Raw genomic sequence first — 20,255 nt, 5'->3', positions numbered from 1 at the left:
CCAGAGCCGCCCACCCCCCAGAGATTTCCCTTCTCTCCCAACCGCTCCTCTTCATCTGGCTTCAAACCTGCCCAGGTGGGGATCCTCTAACTGGATCTCCTGCCACTGATCTCTCTCATTCTTCAAACCACCCTTGCTGGGGTCCCCAGGGGATCTGAAGCATGGTTCCTTCTCAAAAGTTGCTGTGGCTTTCTACCTGCTCCCCAGCTACCTGCTCCCCAGCTACCTGCAAGTTCTTCAAAGGGCCCTCTAAGTCCTCAGACATCTGGTCTTAATCAATTTCTGTAGCCGCAGACTTGCTTCGCTCTCAAGCTTCCATGAGATCAAGTTGCCTTGTACCCAAGGCCCATGCCTTGTATTCACTGCTCCATCTTCCCTGGGCACCCACATTCTTCCAAGGCTGCTTCAAAGAGTGGGAGGTCTCCCTGATGGCTCAGTGCCAAACTAGGTTTCCTCCTGTGTGTCCCTGGCGAATGTTGTTTGTACTGAATTTCTACTTAATCCCCCCCTCCCCCACCACCGCAGTGTGGCTATTCTCACCAGAGGACCCTGTGTGCTGGGTGGGTGTTTTGAGAGCAGAGAACAAAGCTTCGCTTTGGGCGTGACTCTTGGCTTTGCCACCTAAGCTCTCTGTGACCTTCCTCGAGTACTTTACCTTCTTCCAGGCTATAGCGTGCTTCCTGGGAAGTGGGGAGAATGAACCCTGTTAGATAAGGATTCATTTCTGTATTTATATGCCCTCCACTAGACCATAGGCTCTTCAGGGCAGAGACTGGGGCCATTGAGGCTCTAGGAGCTTATTTATTGCCATGGAAGCTGCCCTGCTTATAAATCCTGGGCAGAAAGGGAAGTGGAGAATTGGATTAATCCATTTGTGGGCACCATGGCATTTGGCTGCCTTGCTTCTACCATGGCTGGCAATGGCCCTACACAGTCTGGCACATCTTTGCCCACTTCTGCAGTGACCCCTTTGTGGATCCAGATCTCTGCGGGGCAGGGGCACAGTGGTTTAACATGAAGATGGCTCACTCTCTCCAGCTCTGAGTTCCCCTGCGCACGTTCTCCCTTGGGGTTGAACCACATCGCCCCAACATTCCTGCCTGCCGTGCCCTCCTGCAGCTCCCTTGGTGGCCATTCCTGCCAGGAGATCTCTCTGCCACCACCTCAGTTTATCAGAGAAGTTCCAGCGACATTGAATCTCCAAAGGAAAGGCGTGGGAATTTCTAGTCCCTTTCCCTCAGGAGGCTCCTTTGCTTCTGAGCCAGTTGTACACCTTTTCTCCCAGCCTGTCTGCAGAGGGGGGGTACTTGAAGGGACAACCTCTGTGAGGTCACCACAGTGCTCTGACGTGCTTTGACTAGGGACACTTTGCATTACAAAGAACAAAGACAATTTGCTTGGGCTGGTTCTCATTCTCTCTAGACCACAAAGCGAGGCAACTGTTCAAAAGCCATCCTCTCTCTCTCTCTCTTCAAGATCTACAGGAGGATTTCTCCAATGTTAAAATGTCTGGAAATTGCCTGGGGATCTTGTTAAAATGCAGATTCTGATTCAGTAGATCTGGGCAGGGCCCTGAGATCCGGCGTTTCTAACAAGCTCCTGGGTGATACCTTTGCTATGTGTCCTTGGACCAAATTTTGGAAGCCTGAGTCTGGCTACATAGCAAGGCATCTGGCCAAATCTGTGTCTCCAATGCTTAGTATTTGTCACCAGGTAAATAGTGGGTAATGGGTAAATTGTCGCTGGCTGGATTAAAGAATTAATTCATCCCGATTATAATGTTGATGGTAAGAGCCAGTGTTTGAGCTCTTAGTATCTGTCAGGCACTCGGACTTAACATTAGTTCTAACTAGAGCCACGAGAGGGACTTACCATCATTTCTCCCATTTGGCAGGTGAGAAGCCCGAGCCCCAGACAGGCTGAGTGATTGTTCTGAGGGTGAAGCCAGTATGTGGATCCCATGCCCAGGCCCTGAACACCTGTGGCATCCAGACCATCAGAGGAAGGGTGTACAGGTCCCACCACTGAGTCCTTTTGCCAACTTGTAAAGGAGCTTTCTTGAGTGCATTGTGGGTGCTTGGCACTCTCTCTGATTTCACGATGAGCTGCACCCATCTTGAGGCGTAACGTAGTTCCCCGAAGTAGGAAGGGTGATCTTTTTGTGCTAAGGCATAGATTTCCAAGTGATCTGGCCCTGGAGGCCGGAGACTCAGTGGAGTGCTTGCAGGAGCATCACGGGGTCTGAGAAGCTCCCGGCTGTGAGTGACATGGGTGTACTTTCTGGGAGGGCGAACCCACAGACTTCACCAGACTCTCCGAGAGTATGTGACCTCAGAAGAGCTAAGAACTAAGAACAACCTTTTAGACAATTAAAACTGTCTCTATCAAGGATTTTCCTGATGGATATAATTAATTCTTCAGAAATCCCAGAGAGAGGAAATACTTCTGAACATGTGGCAGGAAAGGGGCAGCCTCACTAAGATTTGTTGGCCTGGTTATGGACTGTTGAGTCCTCGGACACTGTGGCCCCTCTCTGCCCTGTCTCCATCAGATCCTGCTGGGTCCTTGGCGGTCACCTCTCGGGACAGGGGCCATGTCCTATGCATCATCGACTCTAGGAGGTGTGCCTCGGTGTGTGGCACGGAGCAGGACTACGAAATGTTAGTGGAATTGGTGGGGCTGGCTAGCAGTGGACCTTTCTCTGGAATTCCCTTCTGTCTGTAGACACGGCTCTACTGCGCGGTCCGCGAGCCCGAGCACCGCCAGAGGCAGCTGTCGTCGTTTGGCTCACCACGAGGCGGCGCTATTGGCCTGCAGTCGGGTCCCTCGGTGGCTCCACCTGATCTGCGACAGTGAGTTATTCAAAAGGATGATCGCTACCGACAGTTAGACTCACGGTGTATAATGTCACACAAAAATGGCCAATAATGAAAGGGATGGGGCAGACGTTTAGCCGCATCCCAACCCCCCTTGTACCTGGCTTTGCGTGGACGGTACCCGCAGGACAGACACCGCCTTGCCTACGCTCTGAAGGAGTCACAGAGTCATCGTGAAAACCCACAGGTTGCTGCCAACTATTTCCAAGGGACAGCCCTTCCTCGCTCCCCATGCTCCTCATGAGGCGGGTGGAAAATGGTCCCTGTAGCGCAGGCCGCACCAGTTTCAGCGTGGCCGTTAGACTGGAGAGCTTAGGGGGCCCCGGAGGGATGTACGGGAAGTTTTAAGCGCGTGGGCAGCAGCGGCGGCGGGAGGCAGAGCCGGGCGGGCTCGGCGGGGGGAGGGGAAGGTCGCCTCCCCGCTGGGGTCCCGCGGGCCTCCGACTCGGCCTGCCCTCCTTGCGTGCCCCACTCGGCGCTCCTGCCTCTAGGGGGCAGCACCGCATCACGGAAAGCGCTCCCCAGCCTGGCTCAGGGCGGGGGGCTCCCAGATAGGGCTGCTTTTGCCTGCAACTTCCGCTGTGTGATTTTGGGCAAGTGGCTTCCTGTCCTATGTTCAGCCTCTGTTTTCTCCTCTGTAAAATGGGGCTGTTAGCACCTGCTCTCCCAGGTATGTGAAGGCTCTCCGTATACTCTGATAAGCACCTTCAGGGGGGAGGCATTTGGAAGATTAGGGAAACCCAGGGTCTAAGTCTTAATGTGCTGTGTAGGCAAATCTCTTAACCTCTTTGGGACTGAAATTGCTGATCTGCAAAAGATAAGCGTGGAGCAGATGATGCTCAAGGTTCTCCCATTCTGCACCTTTTATAAAACACACCTAGCCTGTGTATTACACCTTTGAAGCCTTGATCTGGCAAACGATCAGAAATTATGGAAGCAAATGTACAAAGGGGCAATTAGGAAGACCCGGATTATTCCTTTTACGTAATTCATCTGTTACCAGGGAGTGAAGGGTCCAAGATATTTTCTTCTTCTGGCCTTATTATAAGCAGCTCAGAGACCACTTCCCTCACCCCCCACAGCCCTCTGTGACATCCCCCGGCGATGCCAAGTGTTTCTGATTCTGTGCTTGTTCATTGCACCTCAGAGTGCAATAATGATGTTGTTGATATTGTTCCCTGTGTTTGTCTTTGAATCGAGTCTATTTCCCCTCCACCGTTCTTGTTGCTCTTATAGCATGTTACTTTCTCTATAGTTACTTTATAGCATAAAACTTACTCTATGTTGTGATTGTGTGTGCTTGCCGGCTGTCTCCCCCTCTCTTTGTAAAGCAGGTGTTTGTAACGGGGCTGCCAGTAATTTCTGCATTCAGGGCAGCTAACACAGTGCCTGGCCGGTGGTGATCAGTGGAACAGAGACTCTTACGTGAATGAATGAATGAATGGAGAGAGTAGTGAGGGAGAAATGATACGAATGGGCGAGGCATCTCTGACACCGGGGTTTCAGGCTCCAGGGCAGCGTTGTGGATGAGGACAGATCTGGATGCATCGGACCTCCTCTGCAGCACAGGAGAAGGTAATCCTTTTCATGCTGCCTGAACAATGGACGTCAAGGTCATACATCTGCAATCCCAAACTCAGTCCTTTTTTTTTTTTGTATTGTGTGTGTTCAAGTATAGACTTCATGTTCTCTTTTATTTTCCTTGAAGGTTAAACTTTTGCTTTTTTCATCTCTAAAGATGTTTTAAAATCCCGTCTTGAAGCTTTAAAGATTTTTCTCCCAGCAGCTAGCTATAGATACATAAAATCCACCCACCTTACGAATGAAAATGATTGATACACATCAAAAAAGTTATCTGCATCGGATAATAAAACCCGGCTTAAGCCTCTCTTTAAATGCTCACTCCAGGAATTTAACTGAAAAGGCAGGTTCCTTACAGACTCAGTGGTAGGGAATTTAGGAGTGGGGAGGGTTCTAGGTGGAAAGGGAAACTCACATTTCTGCAGGAGGTGTCCTGGGCATTTTATATAAGAGACATGACTTAATCCGCCCACGCAGGGAAGTTAGCACCAGCCCTAGTTTTGCAGGGGAGGGAATTCGAGGCTCTGATATGTTAAGCAACTTGTCCAAAGCCACACATGGCAGCGGGTGGTACTGGCTTCCACTGAGGCTTCAGAACACGCAGACCCTCCCTCCCCAGTACACGTCCCACCTTCTCGGAACTCTGTGAAATATAACTTTATGTAAAAGGAATATAACTTTATGTAAAAACTGAGTGCATCTTGTGACTGCAGACCTCTTCTGATCCCTCCTTGCCTGAGGCCGAGTCCTGGTCTGCCTTTGTCATCCACAGAGGTTAGGAGCAGGGGCTGGGAGGTCAGGCAGATGTGGGTTCAAATCTGTGCTCCTCAGACTTTTTAGTTGTTCAGCTTTGGACAAACTCCTTAACTAATTCTTGGTTTTCTCGTCTATAAAATGGGGATTAGAGTGTTGCCTACTTTATAGGATTGTTTTGAAGATTAAGGGACCTAATGAGTATAAAGTACTTAGAAACGTGCCTGGACATAGGAGGTACTCAGTCAATGTTAACAGGATGTGTTCCTGAGGCATTAATGGTGCTTTGACTTTCCTGCCTTTGCTCTGTGGTAGACCACTCTCAGCCCCACCTCTGGCGCTTTATTTTGATCTTTTAGAAATGGTCTTCATAAGTATTTAAATCTATGATGACTATGCGTATGAATGGCGCCGCCCACAGTAACACAGGGCACGACTTGTACAACAGTGCCAGGCGGCCCTGGATCCCTTTGGAAAAGAAAGAGAAGTATTTTTTGTTTCCTAAGAGGAAGACTTCACGCCTTTGGGGGATGGACCTTCCTTGCTCCAGTGTGAAACCGACCCGTGGATGAAGCCTCCGTCCTTTCCTAGTCTACAGTGTGGGGGTGGAGGCTGATTCTCCAGGCGGGCACAATCCCAGAGAAAGAGCACTGAAATTTCTGAGCCACTAAGAAGAAGAGGTGTGGGGGTTACTCAGACAGTCGAACCTTGAGCTGGGAAACAGTGGGTGGGTGCTGGGTGGACGGAGCCTCCCGTTCCACTGAGTTCTGGCCATGACCCATGTCTCCATGGGAAAGGTCACGGCTTGGGAGTGGTGGACAGCGACAAAGCCCCTCACCTCAAATGGACCACACAGGGCTTGACAAGGAGGACCGGGAGCGGCCATCATGGCCGTTGGAAGAGCAGAGGCTATTCCTGTGTTTTGACTGTGATGCTGCACAAAGCGTGCATTACAGGGTATCGGTTAAGAATGTGGGCTTCAGAGGCACAGATCTTTCTCCATCACTGCCTAGTTGTAGGATCTTGGGCAAGTGCCTCAGTTTCCTTATCAATAACATGGAGATGCTAATAGTATCTGACCCCAAATGTCGTGAAGATAAAGTGCGTGAATCCATATAAAGTGCCCAGAACAGCATCTGGCATGTAGTGAGTGGTCAATAAAATGTCAATTGTATCATTTGAGAGTTTCAGGAGAGATGGGAGGCTCCACTTCATCCCCCTCCCAAGTAACGGAAAGTGGGTTTATTGCTGATCTTGGCTGACAAGGCTGAGGTGGATTTAATTTGATTTAGCAATATATAGAAATATGACCTTTCTTGTAAAAAAAATATGACATTTCTTGGACAGAGAGTGAGTGAGGCAGTTCACCGGCATTGCAGGTTTTGTTATTATTGTTGGGGTGGGTGGGGTTTCGGCAGGCCCAGCACCCCCAGCCTCGGTCCTCACTGAGCCCCGTCAAGTGGGTGCCCTACAACTTCCTGTTCTCCTCTTACTCTCTAATCCTGACCTGTAGGGTGCTGTTTTCACGGTGTATGTGTTACTGCTCATCTTTGTGGGAAAAAGTCAGGGAGAAATCCCAGAGGTGGGTAAACAAACAAGTTCCCAGAGTCTCACAGAGTTATCTTAGTCATTTTCCTGGTTCCCTTTCTGAGATATTCAGTTTTCTGCTTCTCTTTCATACTCCTGAACACAGGGCTCAGCAAACCTCCCCTTCCTGTCCTCAGAGACCTATTCCCCTGGAAGCCCCCTGTTGCCTGCAGATCCAAGAAGGCTCCTCCAGAGATGGCTTAGCCTTCCAATGCGGGGCCTGAGACCAAGGGTCCACACCCAGGCTCTGTGTGAGGTGCATTCCCAGCCCAAGTGAGGGTACAGGGAAGGGAGACAGACAGGGCAGGACACACAGACGGGGTGTATCGCTGAGGCCACCGCATCACAAGAGGACACAGCTGCTCAGTCGTGTAAGACATCTTTGGTGCTCCACACCTCAGAGCAATCTACCATGGGGAAGAAGGGACAGGACGTATCTGCCGGCTCCTTCTCATCTCCTGTCTCTCATTGTCAAAGTATGCTCCAGGGGGGTGAACCCCTCTGCACCTTCTGGATGTGGTATGCAGACCCTGGCTGATGGAGAAGCCAGATCCCATGACTCCTAGCACAGTGCTCCACCTGAGCCTACAGGTGGTGGGGAGCCGGAGCCTGGGTCTGCTCTGGTTGGATGTGAGTGCCGGAGTGGCTTTGGTGCCTGCTGCTGAGGGTGTGATGGAGCCTGTGTGGGACCTCAGGCCCCACAGAAGAGTTGGGTTAGCCCACCCGCTGCAGAAGAGCTGGGTTAGCCCAGAAGCAATGGGGTCAGTGCCTGGCGCTCTCCTTTGAGTGAATGGCCAAGTTGCCTTTGGGAAGCAGGTCCATGGTGCTGAAGTGGGTCTGTGGGGTTTGTCTTTCTCTATGACTCAAAGACTTCCATGAACTTCATCTTGTGCTGCCAACATCTCAACCAGTGGCTTCCAAGCTCACTGCAACAGGGGAAGTGAGTGCGGGATGAAGCACTGGGGCTTTTATCTCCTCCACTAGAAGGGGACACACCTCACTTCTGCTCATCGCTCATCACTGCGGAGGCTGCCCTTTTGGAACCGCCCCTGGAACCGGCTTCCTTCAGCTGCCTCCAGTCAGAGACAGCCGAGTGTGGGCATGGATTTGAGCCCCTGTGTGCTAGATCTAGGACTCCTTTAGTGGGGGACTTTGGCTGGAGGGTCCCCCATCAGCGTGGGCAACATTTTCTTAAGTTGACTTTCTTGCCTTCCAAGTGTCAGGGCTGCATGGTGGCTCCCATCTGTCTCTGGCTCCCTCCCCTTTATCCTTCCTTAGGTGTTTCCCCCAATAAATCTCATGCACATCTTATAACATCTGCTCCTCAGGGAAACTGAGTGAACACATACATCATGATGACTCTGCAGATAATTTCCAGCCCTGCCTTAAATAGTGCACTCTGTTTTTTCTGTAAGTAAACATCATTTCATGTATTTTATTTGTTTACTTTTCTAAGCATCTATTGCTTATTTTTTTTTCAAGGGACTTAACATCACAAATGCCCTTAATCCATATTATTTTCCTGAATTCCTCCCTCCAGGAGCGCTCTGATTCCTCCCACCGTCTGGAGTGGGGGTCCTCTGGGCCTGGATGCTGCTCTGTCTAGCTGGATCTTCCCTCCTCTGTGTTCGATTCCCCATCTTCCTGTTGATTTACTATCTTGTACACGGAAGCGCAACCCCCAGTAGCTTCCCAAGAAAGGCTGCATCGAAGCTAACATTTGATTCTGCAAATGTCTTTGTTTTGTTCCTACAGCTGGAAACAGTCTGATTGTATTCTGATTCCAGTTCCTTTGTATGTGAGCTTTTTTTTTTTTTCCTTTTCTATCTGGAAGTTGGTCAGATCTTGTAATGTCTTAGGGTGGGTCTTATTTCCTTTACTGTGCTGGGCGTTTATGGCCCTTTTCTGTCTGAAGATTTGAAAGTTATGAGACAATGAATGATGAGAAGTCAGTCTCCCTCCTTACCCAGTCTGCGGGCCATGTGCTTTCTCCTCCCAGAGGCATCGCTGTTCCCAGTGACTCGTGCACCTGCTGGAGATGGACGTTGGCGCATGGGCAGCTTGTAGGCTGACATTACATTCACGTTATTAACACTTCCTCAACCTGCTACCACGTCTTTGGACACATCCTTTTAATAGCATCACAGGATTCTAATATGTGGATATACCACAAAACAGATTGAATCAGTTCACTCTCGTGAAGTTTGAGGCTGTGTCTACTGTTTACGTTGTGAGTAGGGAGGGAAGAAATGTGCTGTACATCTTTGTGTACATCTCAGATTATTTCCTTATATTCTGTTTTCCAAAGTGTACTCACATACCAGATCTTGGTTCTGGATTAGAGGGGACACAGTCTTGTGGGGTTTCCTATTCTTTTCTCCCCATGGATGGTAACGGATGGGACCCCATTTCACCGGTAATGGAGCATGAATGCCAGGGAGCATTTGGTTTGTCTTTTGCCCACATGCAGAGTACAGAAATTCCCTTCCTGCAAATCACTTTTTGCTAAAGGGAGGCTTTCTCACTCATGCCAGATGACACCATCTCCAGGCCCAGATGTCCACACAAACCCAAAGCTATGAGCTTTGGAAGTCACGATTTCCCAGCCCCTCTCTGAGCTTCTGAAGCAACAAGAACAACACAAATGACACACCTTCTCTTGCTTCTCCACAAGTTCTGAATGCATGGAGAGCTCAGATGCTTTCCGCGCTCCGCCCTCCATGAGGTCTGATGCACATAGGGGAAGGACCACCTTATGTTGGTTGGACGGTTTCCCTCTTTCAAGTATTTTTATATCTAGAAACACATCCAATCCCCCTCCACCTCTGCAAGGTTTTGAAGCATCTTGCGGTTCCTCCTGATGGTTAAGTGGCCTCACAAGGGTCAAGGTCACACAGTGATTTCAGGGCAGATCGGGGTCCTGATCCTTGACTTTCCAAGCCAACCTAGAGCTGATTCCACTAGGCAATATAACGGGGGTGTTTTCAGAAAACAGAAAGAACCATCAGAGAGTCAGAAAGAGATACTGGAGTCAGGGGGTCATGAGTGTGAATCCTAGAAACCTCTTCTCCTCTCTGAATCTCACGTTCCTCCTTCTGCAATACGGGAAGAGGGTACTACCTCCCAGTATTGTCATGAGCATTAAAACACAGACACACGTCCTCCCCCCCACAAATCACAAACACATTGATTACAGGCCCGCTGCACAGCAAGTTTCTGAGCACTCGTGTGAGGGACTTGAAATGCGAGTGAACAGACTGGAGTCAGAGTCTCTAGAACTGTGGATGGTCACCATTACATGGACCTCCAATATGACAGCCTGGACCTAGAAAAGGAAGGGGCCCCTGAGGGGCAGAGCCACGATTAGAACCAAGAGTCCATCTTCCCGTTGTTGTTCTGTTGTTCTGTTTACCACTCCACTGAGATGGCCCAACCCAGGTCCCCCACGACCTTGTCCTTGTCCTTAGGAGCACGCAGCCTAGGGAGGAGCACCCAGCTCGTGCTGGGGGAGACCAGCACGGGCAGGTTTCAGAGACCCTGGAGAGACAGATGGGGCACAGCCCAGAGTCTGGGAGGGCGGGATGAGTCAGGGGTGGGCAGGAGGCTGACTCAGTGTGGGGGCCAAGTGACAAACTCTAGCAACAGTGCCGGTTTGACTGGGAACATCTCTGACAGGGCTTGGAAGCTGCTCAAATCCTGGAACTCTCCAGCCGGCAGGGAGGTTGGGTTTCATTCTTTTTGGTTACCTGTTTTATGGTGTCACAGCTCTTATGATATTATACAGTCTTTGACCATGTTAGTCAAGATAGGGTAACCGCTCTAACAAGCCAGCCCCTGAATCTTGGGGGCTCAACATGCTAAATGCTTATTTCTTACTCACGCCAAGTCTGTTGCAGAGGCTCCTGGCCAGCCGGTGGCCTCCTATAGGGTTACTCAAGGTCCCAGGCTCTTTCCATGTTGTGGCTCTGCCCATCCCCACGGCCCAGGAGGCCTCTGTCAGACCATCTGCATTCAGCCAGCACCAGAGGAGTTTTCGGGAGCATTTTGTGGGCCAGGCCTGGCAGTGCCCCCTAGCACATACACCCATTGGCCAGAACTCAGTTACCTGGCCCACAGGGCAGAGAAACCAGGAAATGTGGGTCTGCTGTGTGCCGTGGGTGAAATGAAATGGGTTTTGGGAACACAAAGCAGTGTGTGTACTTGAATACCTCTGTGCCTAGAAAGTGAGTTCTTTAGGAGGCTGGGACTGTGTCGTGTTTCCCACACATTCCTGGGCCGGGTACAGTGTTGGACGCAGGGAAGGTACTTAACACACAGGGATAGGAGACACCTAACTCTTTGACTTTGTTCTGATTTGGGGCTCTGTCCCCATTCACTGGACTTGGTGACTAAACCCAAATTTCTCTGGACGAGTGTTCACCCTGGATTTTTCTGTTTCTGGCTTCCATCCTGGCTCTGATTTCTTGGCCCCAAACCTCAGCCCTGAGCCCATCCATCTCCTGCAAGGGAAAAGAGGACCAGATGACCAGAAGGAAAGCCTTCCCCTGTCCCTCCCCCCTCAAATCACCTTAGCTCCTCTAGCTACACCAGTCTAACTTCCATCAGGCCTCTCCCCGAAATGCCATGTCTGGAAGCTTTTTCAGCATGAGGACAAACCTGGCCTGTGTCAAGGCTATCTACGTGGGATCAGAGACACGTCAGGCTGGGAACTGACCATCAGTCTGACCCACACAGCCGACAGGGACCCAAGGGTCCCACAGCTGCAGCCCAGGCCGGGCAGACAATGTCCCTCCCAAGGCTGGGCCCGCGGGCACCCTTTCCTCATGCTGGTCCCTTGTCAGCCTCAGAACCCGATAGAGGGACCCCAAGGATGAGGACGAGAATACAAACAGCTCCCAGCACGCTGCCTGATGTTTTTCAGCGTGGAGAAAGAACGCCGGTTGAAAGGGCTGCCCTAGTTTCCAGCAACAAGGGTTCCCTCGGGGAGGTGGGAGCACATGGTGTTGATGAAGCACAGGGGGCCCATCAAAAGGGATGTTTTGGAGACAGAGAGGAGGCAGTCTTTTGATAGAGAATGTTGGCTTCTTCTCTGAAAAAAAGAAATTGGGGATAGGAAAAAAATCAAGACAGGATAAATAATTTGCCATGTTTGATCCAGTATATGCCAAGCGCTTTACTTTTTATGCCATCGAAGTAACCCTCTGGAAAGCCTGTGAGGTGAGCGTATTGTGGATATTTTATGGTTGAGGAGACTGAAGGCCAGAGTGGTCCAGTGACTCCATCAAAGTCACCCAGCTCTATGTGGCTGAGCCAGGAGAGAAACTCAGGACTCTTCTGATTGCAAAGCTGCTTTCTGCCCGCTCCCCCCGCCCGCCCCCCCCCCGCCATTTCACATTCTCAGATTCCAGATTTTTCTTCCATGAAAACAAAGAATCATTGCTGTCCCCGCTTAGACTTTATCATTTCGGGTATTTGTTCCCCAAACCACTCTACATTGTTTCTCAGTTAAGGCTCACAACTATCCTATGAAAAGGGCACTATTATTTTCCAAGTTTTTTGAGGAAGAACAAACCCAGAGATGGGAAATAACATGTTCCAGGTCCTGGGACCCGGAGGAGGTGGGAGCTGTCTGACCCCAGGCCAAGGGCTTGCTCCTCTCCACCAGGGGCTCCTCTACAGCCCTCAGGGCAGATCTGGCTGGAGGCCTCTCCTTATAAGGCTGTGGAGACCATCGTTTTGTTTGTTTTACATTTTAAAGAATTATTTTCACAGTTTAAATGGTTAAAAAATCAAAAGGAGAATAATATTTAGTGACATGTGAAAATTAGATGGATTAAAATGTTAGTGTCTGTAAATGAAGTTGATTTCTCTTGTCTCCTTGTCTCCAGCTGCTCTTGGGCTCGGGGGCCAAGTTGAGTCGTTGTGATAGAGACTGCAGTGTGGCTTACTGAGCCTACAGTATTTCCTATCTGGGCCTTTACAGAAACCGCTTGCTGTCCTCTGCTCTAGGGTACCCTGTGGAAGTAGACTAAAGGTGGACATCACCACTGAACACGGATAGCGAGGTGTCCAGTCCCCATCTTGCAGGAGCTGGGCCAGGCCCGAGGGAGCACTCACCTTTCCTGCTGACGGTGCCCCCAGAGAAGCTGCAGAGGAGAGCCCAGGTGGGCCAGCTCCGGGGTGGCCACAGAGTCCAGAGCCCGGGAATCAGGTGCCTGGGGACGCGGGGGCCAGCTCAAGGTAAGGAACATGCAGGGAAGTGGTGAGAGGACCTAGGACTTGGGTGAGACCAGAGCTTGCTTGTGGGTGAGTTGGCAGGAGTTGAGGGTGAGGTGGACTGGAGCAGGCCGGGCCTCAGAGACTGATTTTGGGTGGCTGACGGGGTTGGGGAGCAGGCATCACACTCTGTCTTCAGGCCAGCAATCAAGGCTTGAAGTTCAGGTGAAGAGTGTTTAGAAAATTTGGGCCTCACGCCTGCTCAGGTCACTGGTCCCCATCAGAGCCTGGTGATCTGAACTCGGCCCCCATCAGTCTCCGAGGGCACAGGGAGGGCCGTGGACACTGTGGACACTGCAGGGCGCAGTGCTCCTGTCTCAGACGGTGTCCCTGTGGTTCTCTCCTGCCCTTCTTCCATGTGCTACATGGATGGGCCAGACGTACTCCCCTCACCTTCTAGGAGGGTTGAAGACAAAGTATTCCTTGCCCTCTGGGGAACGGAAGATTTTTCTTCCTGTAAAAGATTTAGGTTCTAGGTACGATGAGTGATGAAAATCCACAGGAAAAAGTAAGGGAGGAGCTGGTGTTCGAGGGAGGAGATCACACTTTTGGAGCCAGAGGAGGTCTGGGGGGGATGTCTTCCCACACAAAGCAGGATGCAGTGGGCACAGGAGAGATGCACGGGGCCAGGAGCTTTGCAATCTGGTCCTGTTCCAGGGTTTAGAGAGAAGGCGGAGCAGAATGACAAGCAAGGAAGTTAGAAGAGGGGACCTGGGTCTCGGGGGGCTGGTGCTGTTTAAGGTCTCGTGGTGCCCAGGTTGTTCAGGGGTAGCCCCAGACTGGAAGGGGCCCCATGCTCTCGAGGAGGAGGAGGACATCAGCAACCAGGCAGGGGTGTAGGGGAGAAGCTGCTCCTTTCTCTCTGGGAGCCCCATGGGGCTCTTGGGATGGTGTGCACCTTGTAAAGTGAAGGAGCCCCACGGTGACCAGGAGGGAGCTTCCTGCCAGCCCCAGGGGATAGGAGCACAAAGTAGAAATTGGGATAATTCCAGAGAATGGAAGGATGATATTTCCTAAGCATCTGAATCTTTGGACCGACAGTTGTGTATGCTACACTTGTAAAGTGCTTAGCACAGTCAGCACTCGCAGGACACTCAGTGCTTGCTCCTCCTTTTCCACTGTCCCCCCTCATTCCCCCTCCCTCCTCCCTCCTCTTCTCCCTGCCCTTTCCCCTCTTCCCCCTTCCTCTCCCTCCTCCTCCCCACCCATTCCTCCCTCTCTTTGCCCTTCCCCCCTTTCCCTCCTTCTCTCCTCTCCCTCCTCTTTCTTCCTCTCCTCATTTTTATCACTAAGATAAGGCTAAGTTTTGACTCCCAGTTTTCCTGATGATGTGACTCCTTCTAAATCAATAGCCATTAAGAACTTTCGAGGTGCTCAGTTCTTTGGTAGGTCCTGATGGGGGGAGCTCACTAAAGACATGGTCTGTGGGTAGACCAGAAGCTCAAGAATCTGGAACAGTGTGGAGGGATACCAAGAGCACAGAACTGTGCACCATAACCGAAGTAGTGGCAGTCACAGAAGGGACGGGTCAATGGGGGCTCGAGTAGAAGCTGTCAGCAGAATCTCAGCATCAGGGATGGTTAGAGCAAGAAGAAAAGAGCCAGAGATCACCAAGGGTAGCTCCTGCATCTTACAGATGAGGAACTGAGACCCAGAGAGGCTCAGAAGGGCCCGGAAATGGGCCTGAGGTCCCCCAGTACCTTGGCGATGGAAGTAGGACTTGAGGATAATTACTGGATATTTTTGTCTCCAAACACCCAGTGGCTAACTTTCTAGATTAAGATGCCAGTGCAATTAATAATGGTGGTCATAGTCAACACGTACCACACACTCCCTGTGTGTCATCCATCATGCTAATCACTGTATTTGAATCACCTCGTATGACTTCTGTGATTCCCTACTGCTTATGGAACCAAGCCTGCTTTCCTTAGCAGCCGCTTGGCCCTCCGACCCCAGCCCTCTTGTTTTGGCTAATCTTTGGTTACTCTTCACTCTTTCTATCATCTTCACCTGTGTCAACTGTCCCTGTCCCCTCTGTCCCACGTCCCCCCTCTTCCAGGGCGACTCTACCCTCTTCAGCCAAGGCCAGCTGGAGCTCTGATGCTCCCTGGAAGCCTGCCTCCCAGGCCTTGGCACTTGGTCTGAGAGAGGGTGCGTGTGGAGGCTCGCATGGGGGTGAGTGAACGGTGCCTCCACACTGGTGGCAGGGGAAGAGGGGAGTGCATCTGTGGGAGCCTGTCAGGGACACTGGACAACCATTATTCCCTCTTCCTCACTCTCTCCCTACCCAGGTTTACTGAGCAGTGCCAGCATGGGGCTGGGGGTGGACAGTGATGGATATAAAATGAGGTAGAGAGCATAAATTAGTATAAAACGAGGTAGAGAGTGTCAAGAGCCATAGGGGTGGCTCACACTGTGGGAGAGAGATGAAGGGAGGGGCGGGTTATTCCCACCCATGGCCATCAGGGATATGTTCTGACGTGAGCCCCTCTGGGTCTGGAAGGCAGGTGGGTTGCAGATGTGCAGAGATGGTGGGCAAAGGAGTCTCTGTGGAGCCATCAAAGAGCATGGCGGCGGGAGTGAGGAGTGTGTGCCCTGTGGAGAGTGTGTAAGGCGGGAGAGAGGCTGAGAAGTAAGACCAGAGGATGGAGTGAGGGAGGAGGAGACAGAAGGCATCTGCGGGGTGGCCTATCTACAGGGAACTCTAACCTTCCTGAGCACCTATGACAGGCCAGACTCTCTTCTGAGAGCTTTCAATGCAGTAGCTACCATTTCCCCCACAACATTATCCCTGTTTCACCAATGAGGAAACTGGGTCACAGAGAAGTAAAGGAACAGACTGAGGCCACACGACCAGGAAGTGGTGGCTCAGGAACCCAGTGTGCCAGGCTGTGCGATGTGCTTTTCACCTGTTCCTTTACTGCCTCCTCAGTGGACTGGGAGGGGACGGGCAGTAGTGGGCAGAGAGGAAAAAGAAGCCTGGTTTAGAGGACCTTTGACCAATTCTCAGGTGTAAAGTGGATCTCCTCAACTACTAAAACCATGTTATTGGAACCACAAGCTCAGTGGTGTACCCGAGGGGATGCTCCCAGGTTGTAGTCCTGCAATAAACCAGATGGGGTTTCCAGCGCCCATGAGGGATGAATGCCTGAGAGATTCTGCTGGGTCTCAGAGATCTTCCAGAAATGCAGTATTGGATGTAGCAACAGCATCCCTGCACTTTGTCATCCCTAGGCCCCTGTCTGTCTCCTTTTGTTTATGATTACTGAAGGCATTTGCATGAAAACAGGGTTTTCTCAGTCTTCCAGGGCTCCACTTCCTGCTGCTGGTTCTCACCTGAAGCCATAATTCTCCATTTGTGGCTCAATAACCATCTCCCGGGTGGCTAATTATAGGCCATATGCTCCTGGGGCTGGTGTGCTGGAAAGGCAGACTGGCATGCTCCACGTCTGCCTCCTGTTCCCATTTCTCTTTTGGACTTGCTAGCTCAAACCTGTCCTCCACAGTGTGTCCCTAGGGCCTCGCGAGACTGTTTTTCTCCTCAGGTAGTGTTCCATTTTGCAGATGACCCCGGCTGGGCTTAACTGGGCATTCACTAGACTGCCCGCCAGCATGTCAGTGTTGACTGGTTGGCAAAAATCAACAAAACGGCAGATGATGTCTGCTGTTTAAATCCCCTACAGGTGGGGTGATGAAGTGGAAAGTTTTGGCCTGAGATCCGGGGAAGTTGAGATCTGCTCCTGGCTTTGTTGGGAAATTGCTATTATGACTTTGGAGAAATCTCTTTGCCCTTCTGGTTCTTAGTTGTTTTCTTATATAAAGGAGAGATTTTGGTTAGATCAGTGGTTTCTAACCTGATTCCTAGGTGTCTGAAAAGATAGTGATGGGCGTAGGGGGGCCTTTAAAAACAGCTTTGAATTCCCTCTAACCACTGACTCCTAGAGAGAAGTGATTACTGCCTATTCACGGAGTCTCCATCATCTAGGACAGTGTTGGCACAGAAGGTGCAAACAATGAATATTTGTTGAAATATGAAGGCCTTTCAGAAAGCCCAACAAAAATCATTCTTTGGTGCTGATGAAGCTGGGCAGGCTAACAGAAACCTTGGATTCTTTAATGATTAGCATGACATTAAAGATGAACTACTCATGGTGTATTTATTTATTTATTTATTTATGTCTCTGCTAACTGTGTAACGTAAGCAGGGAAGGAATCTTTGGGAAGTGTGCTGGCTAGATTGAGGACTGATGAAAAGGTTGAAAACCAGGCTCAAAAAAATGGTGAATTCCATGGAAGCCAAGGCATTGGAGAACACAGGTGAGTTTCAGCGTTCAAGATGGGAAGTGCGAGTGGATGAGCCGAAGTCATGTGAGTGCCCAACTGCCAGGTGGGGATGGGCACTGTCTAGCTTTCTTAGGCTTCCATAGACTTTGTCTCCACCAAGACTATCACACAGTTTGGGGATTTCTACGAAACCGGAAGGAAATTTGGATTCCAGGTAGCCAAAAAAATGGCAAAGGACCACTGCACCTCTAACTCTGGTCCTGCTACACTTAATTGGATCTCTGCTCAGTAGCCAATGGGTGGCTTTAATGAAGGGAATGGGAAAACAAACTTATGTATGCATTTTGATAAGGAAAAACATCTATGTGCCTGGAGTCTATGTGAAAGAAATTATAAAGGGATGCTTGTGGATGAAGATGGGACCTATTCCTATTCTACAAACCTGAGGTTCTCTACCAAGATAAGTAAAGAGTTTCCCCTGTTGAGATGCATATACAGGTGCCGAGGGAGATTCACTTTTGCTGCATCTCTAGTTGTTCAGTGGGAGTTCCAGTGACCGATCTTGTCTGTCTCTCCATCTCTCTGAGCCTCATAATCCCAAACTGGTTTACTTCATTGGGATTTTGTGAGATCAAATGAGATCATGGATTCGAACATTATCTACAACCCTAAATGTACTCATGTTGCTAATAACCATCAGCAAAAATGTCAGTGATACCAATATCTGTCTTGGTATTTTTCTGGACAGTGTGGGTGGGTAGTCATCCATGAGGAAACACTTTTCCTTTTCCTTCTCACTAACTTATATTTTTTGTGTTCCTTTTAGCTGTGCAGTTGACATATATCATCATTTGCAGCTGTCCAAAATCTTTTCAATAGCCTCACTACCTCTTAATTATTTTTAACATTATGACTCTTATCTTCTCAAGGAAGAATCCAGAAAATTTGCATACCGAGGATTGCTTTCAGTCAGGATAATGACAGGTGGCCTAGGTCCCTTTAGTTAGGTGAACTTCTTTGAGACCTTAGAAATGAGCAATATGAGGTCCTTGTCCAGAAGGTGGTGGAGCTGTTTGGTTCTTTGGGGGCAGCAGTGGTGGAATTTCTGGTGTCCAGACCCAGTCATGGTAGCGGCTATATAGTGATGTTTGTTAGAGAATCCCCGCAAAGGTGTTGGGACTCAGTAGATTCAGAGTCCATTCTCAGAGATATTTTGAGTTACCTAATTGCTTTTCATGTGTTCCTTTCATGCTTACATTAGACAGAATGGATTCTGTTGTTTGCAACTAAGAATTCCTTCCTAGTACAGGAATTGCATCTGGAGTGGGTTCCAAAAGTTACAGAACCCATGCTGTATACAGAAGTGGTTTACTGGAGGTGGCTAAGCATCACAAGGCAAGGATTCACCCAAGGTCGGCTGGAGACAGGATGGCCTCACTTTCGTGTTTGCAAATCCATGTCAGCTGTGCCCTGCCAGTCTAACCTTTGCCTGCTCATCCTTGAGACACTGACCTCTGCCAATGGAGGCTGCAGGGTGAAGGAAAAGCTTAGGAGAAGTTCTTTTCCAAAATAAAATGGAGTTACTTCCTTGTCTCAGGCAGTGGGCTGGGCATCTCCTTTGTTGCTTTGACTCCTGCTGATACCCTTGCCCTCAGGATCTTTCCTTCTATCCCTTCATTGGTGCTAGTTGTGAGATCAGTAAAGATTTTATCTTTTCACAAGTGGATGTTATAGTCTTTGAAAATGTGTAGAAAGATAAAAATGAATGGAGGAGATACAAGTGACAGAGGAAGAGATAAAGATGGAGACAGAGAAAGGACAATGGGGGGGCGAGAGACAGAGAGACAGAGAGAGAGAGACAGAGACAAAGAGACAAAAAGTGAGAGAGACCAAAAAAGAGCACTGTCCATATCAGAAATGATCTCCAGTGATTTAGCCTCTGTGGTAGACAGCCTCTACGATGGCCTCAATGAGCCCCACGTTTGGTATTCATGCCCCATGTAGTCCTTTTCCACACTAAGTCAGGGCTGGCCTGTGTGACCAGTAGAGTACAGTGGAGGTCACAGTGGTGATTCTCAAGGTGAGGTCATAGAAAACATCGCAGCCTCTGCCTTGGCTTCTTGGACCATTTTCTCTGCAGGAAGCCAGCTGTCGTGTTGGGAGGACACTCACATGGTTCTGTGGAGAGCCCACATGAAGAAAAATCTACTTGGCCATTGCAACTTGCTGGCCATGGGAGCGAGCCTCCTGGGAAGTGGGTCTTGTGGTCTTGGTCCATCACTGAAATGACTGGACTCCAGCTGACACCTGGCAGCAATCACTGAGAGAGCCTGAGCCAGAGCCCCCCAACCAGGCTGCTTCTGCTCCTTGATTTGCAGAGCTGGTGGAGATAATGATTACTGTGGTTTTGAGCCACTAAATATCAGGTTATTTGTCACAGAGCATTAGATACTCAATATAGTTCTCTTGCTGCCCTTCCTTTTGGTAAAGATGCTCTGGTGTCTGAGATAAGGGCAGATGATGGACATGTTCGGGAACCTCCCTATCTTCTTCTACTGGTGTTATTGTTCTGCTTCATAGACCCACTTGTTCTTCACTTCGTAGAAATTCCTCTTGGGCTCTGGTAGAGAACAGAACATTATTTTTGGTTTTCAATATTATTGTACCTTTAATTCTCCTGGGTCTATTTTTGTAAGTATTTAAATGGGAAGTTGGATGTGGATGAATCAAATGCTATTATCTTGCTGTTCTCTTAACCAGGAAATAAAAAATCTATAACTGCCTCTAGGTTGTTGTTTATGTATTCCATCACTACATGTTTTTGAGCACATATTTCCAAGCCATCTTATCTTGCTTGTTTTGTCATTTATGTATTACTTACATGTGCCATTGTATTGT

The 20,255-nt window shown here is 49.7% G+C and overlaps 1 long non-coding RNA gene across 1 annotated transcript; it reads left to right on the top strand.

The window, feature by feature from the left end:
* Positions 1 to 3,448: 3,448 nt before the first annotated feature.
* On the top strand, positions 3,449 to 19,886 carry LOC118532018 (uncharacterized). The gene is made up of 5 exons (XR_004915512.2): positions 3,449 to 3,546; positions 4,383 to 4,451; positions 12,807 to 13,037; positions 17,279 to 17,441; positions 19,498 to 19,886. It is a non-coding gene; the product is annotated as an uncharacterized LOC118532018 (long non-coding RNA).
* The last annotated feature ends 369 nt before the right edge of the window (positions 19,887 to 20,255 follow it).

This window comes from Halichoerus grypus, chromosome 5 (assembly GCF_964656455.1).
Source record: "Halichoerus grypus chromosome 5, mHalGry1.hap1.1, whole genome shotgun sequence".
Classification (NCBI taxonomy): Eukaryota; Metazoa; Chordata; class Mammalia; order Carnivora; family Phocidae; genus Halichoerus; species Halichoerus grypus.
Note: the sequence above shows the minus strand (reverse complement) of the source record. Positions and strands in the feature narration are given on the sequence as shown.